Here is an 8,759-nt window from a genome sequence, read left to right as displayed (position 1 = left end):
GCAATCAGTTTTTACTTTTTAACTAAATAGAATTCTTTTACTTTTCAGAAACTTGGAGCGATCCCATTCAATGGGTACTTCGGTTGCTGGGAAAGGTGATTTCTTTGTTTGTTTTCTCTAAAAACAAAAAGAGTTTCAGTAAATTCTAAAAGTAATCTTGCGTTTACATCGGTTTGAATTGCCGTACGTAGGACAAGACATCGTGCTACAGTCTCAACCAGTCACAGACAACATTTCGTGCCATATTCTCAACCAATCAGCGATTGACAGAGCAAGACCAATTGTGGCCTCCTGGGGTTTCTCACGATTAATTTTTGCTTTGGGTTTACATGCATTGGTGTGTAGATTGTGATTAGCCAACCTAATCTCATTGTCTTAGCTTTAAAAGACTAAATGAAAAACTGCTTTATGAGCGTGGTCTTCTTTAAGAAAATTAATCTCAATTTATTTCTGAGTACATTTGCGATACCTCGCATATTTCGTACTTACCATCCCTCCCCTGAAAAACCGTAAATGCAATGGAGAGCTGAAATATCAACTGCAAGTGTGGTAACTTCATTGCAGTCTGAAAAACAGGAAAATCTTGTATGGTTACTTCATTTCGTAGCGTTGCAGTTCACTGATTCCACGGTTTTGAAACTTATAAAAATCTACCAGTAATTCTTAATACGCAGTCCGGCTTTTCAATGGCATTTGGCTTCATCGGAAAACACAGATTGAGGTCAGTTTTGAATTTGTGCTTGGTCCCATTTAATTATTGCTGAAAATAAAAATTGTTTTGTTCCTGTAATCCGTGATTCCGCATAAATAGTACCTTTAGTTATAGGATGTATAGTATCTGCCTGTTGAGGATTATTAAGTTACCAAATCTAAAACAAAGATTCTTTTAATAACAAGATCAATGTCAATAACAAAGCAGCTGCTGGAGGCACTTTCACTGTGCTTGTAGCCGAAAGAAGCCGAGAACCGGCTTTTTCAATTTTGATTTAACGTTCTCGCCCAATGTAAGCATGGACGCCTTGATTGTAATCTTTGCTTGAAACACTAAGCGAACAATTATTTTTTCTTCTAATCTGACTCCCAAGAATATATTCCCAAAAGATGAATAACACAATTATGACTTTGCACTTGTCGAGGGAGATAGGTCCAAGATTGACCCTAATTTGATGCACGCCGATTTCAATAAGCGTCACGAAGTGTCCCCTTGCTCTTCTTCTAAACTCCACTCGCGTCTCGGAGTACACTCGACAATTAAGTTTCCCGAAAATGCTGCTTTTCAACTAAAGATAAACAGCTGCATTTACCCCAACCTAAAAATAACGCTAAGACTTGAAGGAACACCGTGTTGGATGTCAAAGCTAGGCGTGCATCAATCTTAGCTTGGACATAAGTGGAGAGGTCGAGAGCAGTGTGAATAAACCGACCGAACTCAATAATTCCAAACAGAACCCGTTTACTTGAGGCTTATGTGAAATAAGACAATTTCGGCTGAATGAGTAAGTTCTAAGGCATTGGTTCTGCTGGAACCATTAAGGGTTTGTTTAGAAGCTACAATCACTAATACCAATTGCAAGACCAACTTGAAAGTATTGCTAAATGATGACTGTTGACTTTTTTTTTCTCTAAACCGATGGCTGTTTCAGTCAAAAATGAGGAGTGAAAATTAATACCAGACCACGATATTTTAAAGGCGTTCGTCCTAGCCTCCCTGAAGGAAAAAAGGAAGGCAAGTCCAGCCTTCGCTGGTTCAAACGAAAAATAACATTTGTATTCTTCAAGTACGCGATAACATCACTTTATAACTGAAGTGACTTTAACAACTGGGTAGCATCTTCTGTGGTTTTTTTTTGTTTTGTTTTTGGATACACGCGCAATGCCTTTAATTTTACGCTCGGGAAGATTATAGGCCGTGAAGAATATAGTAAGATATCTTAATGGTGATATAATTTCCGAGTTATGAGATAATTTCACGGAAACTTAAACAAAGAATTTCAATACGCTTACAAACGGCCCAGAGCAAATCTAAGTAAATCCTTCTTTATCCTTGCAAAAGGGTTAGATTTTACCCAAATATGAAGGGAAAATGCGTTCAAACCAGGGTAATGGTCGAAAATAATTACTTACCGAGTTAAAACTATCCCTGTGATGCTGCCATTTATCAATCTTTTTAATCTCATTAATATATTCATGGTGTGAAGAAAAGTTGATTTTCGTGATCTTTGTTTTGTTTGTAATAGCTTTGATTTTAAAGACCTGCCATTCCACCAGCTTATTTTCCTTTTTCTACCTCAAAACGACTTCCAGAAAAGGGTAATCTATCAGTGTATTCAGCCATTTTACATTTGTTCAAAACGTTCGTGCAATTTACTGAAATAAAGAGGAACCACTTGCAGTAAATGGACCACCCTTTATTTCATGTTATCTTTCGGTACTTCAGTCTCCACATATGAACAATTCATTTAATTAATGATCCTCGGATCTAACGGAATCACCCGCTATCATAATTTAACACCAAGACCACCAGTTGGAAAATCGTGTTCACTAAGGCATCTAAACGTTTATTTTATTGTCCTCTTCCTCTCTACACGATATCTTAAGGGAAAACGAGTCTTAATCTCAACAATTAACAAAAATGGATGCCAAGGTGAAATGTTTCCCTGAATGATGACTCAGGTCAGGTGATCTTTGGAGTCAATTAATGATTCCACCATATCTACCAGATAGCGGAAGGTCTATATTATGGTTAACGAATCGCCCTTGTACATGTTAAACTTGACAATTAAATATAGACCAAGTCACAGGGTATCATTTAAATTGAAGGAGAAATAGGGAAGCGTAGGAGCCCGCCTACGGAAGCCTTACTAACAAATTCCGTTTGACCACCAAATAGATTTGTATGATTGTTGTCTTTGGATGTCGCAAGTTCTTGTCCTTCTCGTATTATAACTGAATGACCAATTGATTGTCTCCGACCTGTTTGGTTTCCTGGTATAGACGAGTTCACGCTCTTGATTGCATCATGGGTAATCGGGGCAACATGGCGGGAAATTCAAAGCAAATTTTTCCCACCCTCGTCAGAGTTTTTCTCTCTCCTTGTGTGAGCCCATTTCCATCAGTAGGGCTAACGCTCACATGGTTCATACGGGGTGGAAACTTAGCACTTCACATTACACTCTAATCAGTTAAGTCTGTTCATATATAAGTGCTACACGGCCAACGTTTGCAAAAACGTAATCCTTCCAAAATATACTGTACATGACTCTAATTTATAGACTTTCGCCTTCATAAAGCAAACAAATAAGTTCATGTTCACAACTGATCTAGACTTGGTTTCCGTTCTTTGGAATTTCTAAATATTGCTTTTTTTTTGTCTCCATACATTCTCTGTAATTTGGTGCCTTTGTAATTACAGGAAATGTATGGCAGAAACTCTTTTTTTTAATAAAATAATTCCTACAATAGCCATTCTCTCCAAATTTATTCTGCCGCACCTTTGAACGCATATCTTCTGTTTTGAAAAATAAAAAACCCAAAATTGCGTGTCATGAATACTTTTCATCGTTTTGAGCTTCCTTTCAAACCTTTGAATTTCTCTCCAACTTTCCCTGATTACCTATGATGCACTCAAGAACGTGAACTCGTCTGTTGTGTTCAGTTGAACTGTTTCTTTTTATATATACAAACACGTTTGCCTATTGTTAGCTTTATACTGCTTAGGCAGTTTTGGTGTGTATGAGCCTATAAAAAATTTGAAAAAAAATGGGGCGCTCTCTAGGAGTTATGTGTATTCAAATGACATCTCACTATAGTGACTATCGGACTTGTCGTGTTTTTGTTGTAGGTAATGATGTTCTTTTGAAGCGAATGATATTTACTATAAACTTGGCTCTTTTGTTATCGTGTCACGTTGTGGTCCTATTGAAACCAAATTTATTTTTTCCACAAAATCACATTTTGCCGTATTTTAATTTAACTTGTAATTAACTTTTGTAACAATAAAAGGACCCTTATACATACGGAGAATCTTTTGTTTATCGATAATAATAATAATAATAATAATAATAATAATAATAATAATAATAATAATAATAATAATAAACCTCTTTAAAATAATAAACCTTCTCTTTAAAAGAGAAGCTTTTAATAAGCATTTTACTAATACTGCGCACAACCTAGCCAGAGAAATTAATGTTGTTGCATTTGAGCCTGAGTAGCATCTGTCACCAAATGTACAAAACCTTCTCTTTACATTTGCCCCCAGACATGATGTCGTGTTCACCCACTTCGTTCCCAGGGTCTCTCATCCTGGGAACGAGGTTTGTATTCACCATTCCATCCTATTGTTTGTTTTTTCACACCACAAATAATGCAAAGCAAACGGCAACCTCTTCCTTTAAAGTAATGTGATATACTGAGGTATTTGAGATTTTAAACTAGCAAACACAACAAACCAAACTTGTTTTCTCTCTTGTAATTTGTGGAGACTGGGGAAAAACATTTGCAAAGCAGTGTTAACTTTGTTCTGCCAGGTTCTCTTCAATTGTTTCCCCCTCCTCCAATCCCCCCTCCCCCCCTCCCTTCCCCCATCCCTCCAACCTCCTTTTCTCTTCTTGTGTTTCGAGCTTTTAACTTTAAGCCCTTTTCACAAGCTGGCAATATTTCGTTAATTACCGTTACTTTTGGTCGTTTAACAGACTTACCAGTTAATAACGGAAATATGCAATTATAGTCGTGTTACGTCACGCATGAGCATCCTGAATTGAACGTTTGAAAGTCAATGGAAACACGAAAGAGGTTATTATTTCAGCCTCTCGCTTTACCATAGGTTTCGTTGCTCAATGGCGATTTGTGTGTAGGGTAGATTGAAAGTGTGCAGTTGACACGTCACAAAACAGTTGAGATATTCATTATTCAATAAAAAAAGCTCTTCTGATGTTTATTTCTTATTCCATAGGGAATCATTGTTTTTTCCCTATCATCGTTTCGTAAAACAATAAAATGTGCTGGTAGTATGACTAGCTTCTCTCGAGAACATTTTTTTCTGTATTTTTCTGCTCTGAAAACACAACTTGATGATTTTAAAAAAATGCAGAATGAATGAAACATTATGCGATACAAAGGTATCGATGTTGTCGCAAGGTCTTCATGTGTTGAATATGGTTTTCACTCACGTGATCAACGTCTTTTCAATGAAAACGAAACAAAACGTTTGTATAACAACAAAGTTCAATTTCTGGAGGATTGGGTCGGGACACCAACGTCAGTGGCCGCCATTTCTTTGTTTTGGGACACCGTGACGTCATGTGAAAGCCAAGAATACAACAGGCAAATTCTGTCGTATGATTTAAGATCACGTGACCGATAGATCAGACATTCGGGGTAATATCGTGCGCAAAGAAATTGTTAAGTTCATTGATTACTATATATTATCTCTATCTCTATCAATTTTGTTCATCAGTAATCTTACAGTTGTGTCATAATAGGGTTATGGATCGCGTTGTTTCAACCGCTGCAATTCGAGTCTTCATGAGCTAATAGGCCAACTAGCTATGCATCTGCATAGATTGCACCATGGGCCGGGTTGAAGATTGGTTGACGCTAACGATTGGTTGAGAAGTAGGGATGAATTTGACGGTTTCCTGCCTACTCCTCATAATTTTGCAAGTGTTGTTCCATATTATTTCACGGAAACTGAGACTGGCTGCACACTCGTCCTTCTCAAAAAACCAGTTGGTAAAACTGATTTCGGGCGGGTACCTCTATACTAGTGTCTAAGGAAAGCTACGCAATGACAGAACCTGGCGTTTGTTTCACACCACCCACAATCTGTATTGCGCCAATAGAGTGTTTTGACGTGACGTCATGGCAACCATGTTGGTGTTCCTAAACAATGGAACGGCGGCAATGTTGGTGTACCCAATTAATCCTCTGGGAATTGAGCTCTAATTTTATGCAAACGTGTTCTTTTGTTTCGGTGAAAAACAAGGTACTGATCACGTGAGTGAAAACACTCTATACAACTGATCAAGCTTCAAGCTAGTGTAGAACCAAACAAGCAATGAATTGAATAGTTTCTTAAGAACAGGGACGCCTCATGTCACGTGTTGTTTGAGAAAAAGTGCTGCGGAAACCTACTGAAGACTTCGCTTAAAAATCCTGAAATGTTCAATACCAATATCCAATAACACAGCACACGCTTGTTACCTACATACTGAACAGAAGGAAATGTTTCTCTTCTACTAGCTATGGTATCAAGAGGGACAATTGAAGGAACAATCTCTAGTCTGAACTACAGCAGGAACTGAAACCCTTAAATAAGCAACAGCCTAAGAAAGGATAAAAACGCACCAATTTCCCCAAACCACAATGCTACCTATACACAGCAAGTCGTCACTAGCACCTGATGACGACCAAAACGTCACGATCCAAGATCGTATTATGACACTATAGTGAGACGTGATTAATTCAATTATTATTTCGAACTACGACAATGAGCATCTTTCGTAATGTCATAGCTATTTCGGTAGATGAAATATTCCTATCTGAACTATTTTTTTGCCTTGCGTATCATCAAGATATGAGAGAAAAATAGGCACTATTTTTATGCATTTTTGTGCTCGTTGAAAGTTAACTATACCATAACTGTTGGTGGACGTAAGGTGTGGTTTTTAACGTACTTTGTTTAATGTATAATGTTCAATCTATTCCTTTTTCACCTCTATTATATCGATATCTCTAGTTGTCTCTTTTTTTTATCTCTGTTAAGTTAAGAAGCTATTGTAGTTGTAGTTCCATCATATGCACCATTATGGAGCAAAAGACCTGTAGATTGAAGAAGCCAAAGGCAGTATGGAAAAAACCACCGAAACTTTAAGTTTTGCAAGTTCCAGCTGAATATATTCCACCCACATCTCGAAAATTTGTTCTCTTTCTTATCAAGGAAGACAGAGATCTCTTCTCAAATTCGCTTTTGTCATATTTGCGTCCTTCTTTGAAGATTATTCTCCCTTTCACCGTTCCCTCTTGAAAATCTTGTTCCTTTTTCTCCTGCCGAATATACCGACATCTTGAATTCCTTCTTCATCTAAATTCTCTTCTGAGGGTTCCTTTCGGGAATCGTCCAAGTAGAAATCGTCTTCGTCTTCATCTTCATCATGCTCTCCATCATTGCGTTGGTCGTCAGAATCTCTGTCTTTGGCATTGTCATTATCAATTGATTCGGAATTGTCGTCATCAGGTTCTCGCAAGACCTCTTCCGTTTCGGAATTTTCATCCGTGGGCTCGCGAACAGAATTGCTTTCGTCATCTTCGTCTTCTTCCTGCCTACTTATCTCTTGTTTTTCGGAAATAGCGTCCTCGTCATTCTCTAAACTTTCGTTTTCAAGTTCGTCATTCATGGGTTTCAACCCATTAACCAGACTTCCTTTCTCGTTCTCCTCTTCTTCTTGATCACTTGCACTCGTGGTATTCGTCGAGTGGGTAGTTAACGCATTAATCAGACTTCCTTGGTCGCTCTCTCCTTCTTCATCGCTTGCACTCGTGTTCGTCGAGTGGGCAATTAACGCATTAATCAGACTTTCATTCTCGCTCTCTCCTCCTTCTTCGTCGTTGCTTGCACTTGTGGTATTCGCATTAATCAGACTTTCGTTCTCGCTGTCCGCTTCTTCGTCATCGCTTGCACTTGTGGTATTCGCATTAATCAGACTTTCGTTCTCGCTCTCTGCTTCTTCGTCATCGCTTGCACTTGTGGTATTCGCATTAATTAGACTTCCGTTCTCGCTCTCCCCTTCTTCGTCATCGCTTGCACTTGTGGTATTCGTCGAGTTGGCAGTTAGTAGGGTAAGAGGGGAAGCATCTGATCTTTTCAGTTCTTGTTCTTCATCGTCGATTAAGTCATCAGCGTTTATATTTTGGTCGTCATATCTGTTGTTGTGCTCTTTGACAAAGGATGAATCCCGAGTGTCGCTCAAATGAGTGGTAGTCAGATGTTCGTTTGCAGCCTCAGTCGGCCTTTCGTTAAACATTGCAGTGAGATTATTGAGTTGTTGAAGCGTATGTATCCTAGAGGACTTCTCTGCGTCTCCGACATCGTTAATTAGATCACCAGGGTCTTCGTTTCCGTGATCGTATTTATTGTTGTTCTCCTCGTCAAGAGACGATACCTTTGATTCTTGGGTTGTATTTGTAATGGTGGTAAAATGTTCATTCGTAGCTTCTGGTGGATTTTCGTCTAAGTGGTCTAGATGTTTGTGCTGTTTAATAAGACCCCTGTTAATGTTGGAATGAACGTTTAGTTTCTTGATGGAGACTTGATCTGATTTGCTTGGTTCTGGAACATTGTTTATGAGATCATCTCTGCTTGGGCTTTCGTGATCATATCCGGCTTTGTTATTCTTGACTTTGTTGGGAAAGAAAGTACTTTTCGAGTCTTGAGTACTGTTTATGAGGGTGCCAACATGTTTGTCTCTGTTCTCAGCCCTTCCGTTGAACTTTTCGAAATACTTATGTTTCTTGGCCGCATTCATCTTAGTACTGAGACCAGTGCTCATTGGCTTCAAATAAGCTTTTTTTAATTTCTTGTGTTCTAAGACATCGTTAATCGTATCATAAGCCTTTGTAATTTTCAAACTATTGTCGTTAAAACCGTTTCCATCGAACGTCGATGGCCTTGAATCATAAGCAGATTTATTCAAAATGATTGTGTAACGCTCATTTTCATTTGCGCGGCTGGTGGTGTTCAATTTATTGAAATGGGTCTT

General features: G+C 38.3%; 1 long non-coding RNA gene across 1 annotated transcript in view; it reads left to right on the top strand.

Moving 5' to 3' along the window:
• The window catches only part of LOC138006107 (uncharacterized), a 45,553-nt gene extending 44,995 nt beyond the window's left edge, over positions 1-558 (top strand). The window contains exon 3 of the long non-coding RNA XR_011123847.1: positions 49-558. This is a non-coding gene — a long non-coding RNA (uncharacterized lncRNA). The remainder of the gene's footprint in view (positions 1-48) is intronic.
• The last annotated feature ends 8,201 nt before the right edge of the window (positions 559-8,759 follow it).

The sequence above is a fragment of the Montipora foliosa genome, chromosome 6 (genome assembly GCF_036669935.1).
Source record: "Montipora foliosa isolate CH-2021 chromosome 6, ASM3666993v2, whole genome shotgun sequence".
Taxonomy (NCBI): Eukaryota; Metazoa; Cnidaria; class Anthozoa; order Scleractinia; family Acroporidae; genus Montipora; species Montipora foliosa.
Note: the sequence above shows the minus strand (reverse complement) of the source record. Positions and strands in the feature narration are given on the sequence as shown.